This window comes from Nematolebias whitei, chromosome 9, assembly GCF_014905685.2.
Source record: "Nematolebias whitei isolate Nwh7 chromosome 9, NemWhi1, whole genome shotgun sequence".
Classification (NCBI taxonomy): Eukaryota; Metazoa; Chordata; class Actinopteri; order Cyprinodontiformes; family Rivulidae; genus Nematolebias; species Nematolebias whitei.
In genome coordinates this window covers 33,380,504-33,383,439 of record NC_056506.1, presented here as the reverse complement: position 1 = coordinate 33,383,439, position 2,936 = coordinate 33,380,504, and positions in this window count along the sequence as shown.

Here is a 2,936-nt window from a genome sequence, read left to right as displayed (position 1 = left end):
TGACGACACCTGGGTTAAAATCAAATCTCAGGAAGTCCAACATTTTACTGACCACATCAACTCTGTGGATAAATACATCAAGTTCACACGAGAAGATGTAAAAAATGGCAGGTTGGCTTTCTTGGACTGTGAGGTCTCAGTCTCTGATAGAGGACATTTGCAAACTGAGGTGTACCGCAAACCCACACACACAGACCAGTATTTGCAGTTTGACTCCCATCACCCTTTGGAGCACAAGTTAGGAGTCATCAGTACTCTGTATCACAGAGCAGACAGCGTCCCCACTAGCTCAGGAGCCAGGCAGAAGGAGAAATCCCACACAAGACAGGCTCTAGAGCAATGTGGATATCCTAACTGGGCCTTCCTGAAAGCAGAGAAGAAACCCAAACAAGACTCCAGTCAGCCAACAGGTGAAAAGGAGGAACCCAGACCCAGACCAGTGGTCATTCCATATGTTGAGGGAGTATCAGAGAAACTGAGACGTTTATTTTCTAAACATAACGTCCCAGTGGCTTTTAAACCCCAAAATACATTACGGCAAAGACTGGTTCATCCCAAAGATCCAGTCCCCTGGCACAAACAGAGCAATGTTGTGTATGCTGTTCAGTGTCAGGAGGGCTGTGATCAGTCTTACATCGGGGAAACAAAACAGCCACTGGCCAAAAGGATGGCCCAGCACAGAAGATCAACATCATCAGGCCAGGACTCTGCGGTCTACACTCATCTCCAGGCCAGCGGTCACTCTTTCAGGGATGAAGATGTTCACATCCTGGACAGAGAGGAACGATGGTTTGAGAGAGGAGTAAAGGAGGCCATCTTTGTGAAAAGAAATCGTTCATCGTTAAACAGGGGTGGAGGCCTCCGGGTTCAACTGTCCCCCTCTTACAATGCTGTGATTGCTAGTATCACTCAGCCCTCTGTGAACAGTAAACAGCCATCAGTGTGCTAATGATCCATTGTTATGCTGATGGTCCTTCTTGAGCATGTGATCAGCTGGTTTTGGTTGTCAGCAGCAAAACTGGTTGATCCACCCTGAGACGGTGCTATTTAAGAGACTGAGCTGCATACAGCTCCTCAGACTGAGGAAGTCTCTCGGATGAGAGACGAAACGTTTCTACATTTTTTTGTTGATTTGCTTTGTTTTGGTTTTTTTTTTAATGTCCAGAGGACCAGATTTAACTTTTTTAGATTTTTCTACCTGGATTATTGAGCATGCATCAGGATGTTCATAGGTGAAGCGGTTTCATCAAAAATGTTCATGCACAGATTTACCACAATTAGTGGGAAAACCCAAATGATGCAGACACTGCAGGAGTTTCCAGGACAAACAAGATTTTTAACAACTTAACCAAAACAAACACATTACAGGTACTGTAAAATAAATGTCATTTTATATTATATTATCCATCCATCCATCCATCCATTTTCTTTACCCGTTTATTCCATTTTGGGTCACGGGGGTCGCTGGTGCCCATGTCCAGCAATCACTGTGGAAGAGGTGGTGTTACACCCTGGACAGGCCTCCAGTCCATCACAGGGACACACAGAGGCAAACAAGACAAACAACTATTCACTCTCTCACTCACACCTAAGGACAAGTTAGAGTTACCAATCAGCCTAACATGCATGTTTTTGGTCTGTAGGAAGAAATCGGGCATGCAAACATGCAACCTCCACCCACCCCGCCCTATCTAAGATTATTATCTGATAAGGATAAAAAGGCCGCACTTTCTACAGTTGCAGCTTCGTGCACTCCGCCCATCTTTCGGACAACTGTACGTACATATTTGCGTTGTACCGCGGTGCACTTCCAATAAAGTGTATTCTGATTCTGATTCAGAAAGTCCGTCAGACCAGGATTTGAACTAGGCATACAGTGATCCACTTTTTCCACTTCCGATACAAATATCTGAGGTTTTGTATCGGCTGATACCGATCTGATACTGATCTTATACAGAAAAACAGTGCTGAATTTCGTTCAACAAACTCAGCATGCTCTTTAGGGTGAAATCTCTAGAGATGCTTGATTAAGTTGGTAGTGTTATAACTGGAAGTTTTAGTGACACCCCCTGGAACCGTCGCTGTGCACGTATTGCACGTATTGCACGTAGCTGTCGAATGTGTTGGCTGAGGTAGTGTGAAATAGTTCCAAATGGCTGATCCTTTTGCTCGCTCCATTTTGAAAACAATCTGTGCGGTGAGTTCATTAGTGCATGACGTCACTCAGAGCACAAAGCATAGAATTAGAGTGAATAGATCTGTCCAGTCATGGATCGGTCATATTGTCACTGATACCCGATCCAGAAGTTTTTTTCAATTTAGGAACTGATACTCATATTGATATTGGATTGGTGCATCTCTAATTTGAACCAGGGCAACCTGCTTGCTGAGAGGCAGCAGCTCTACCAACTGTGCCACCATGCTGCCCTATATTAAAATACTATATCAGATTATATTATGTATTACATTATATTATATATTATATTATATCATATTATGGGAAAGTGATGGTGCAGAGGTTAGAGAAGGTGAGCCTATGATTGGAAGGTCTCTGGTTCAACTCCCTGAGCCGACAACATCAAAATGTGGGTAGGAAAGTTGAAATACCCACACCTGCCTCCACCATCATTTGCCACACTCTGGGCCTTTGAGCAAGGCCCTTAATCCCCACCATCTGCTCCACACAGAAGGCTGTGGTAGCTTGTTGGTCTGTGGTTGTATCAGGAAGGGCATCAGGTGTAAAAAATAATTGCCTAGGCATCGTGTGACTTAGTTCACTGTGGGAACTCAAGAAGGGAGCAGCTGAAAAAAAAAAAAAAAAAAAACAGTTTATTATATTATATTATATTATATTATTTGGTGTTGATGTTATTTTTTATGGCTGCTCCCCTTGCCACACCCACTAAATTTGCAATTTGGAAAAGAAAAAAAAAAGG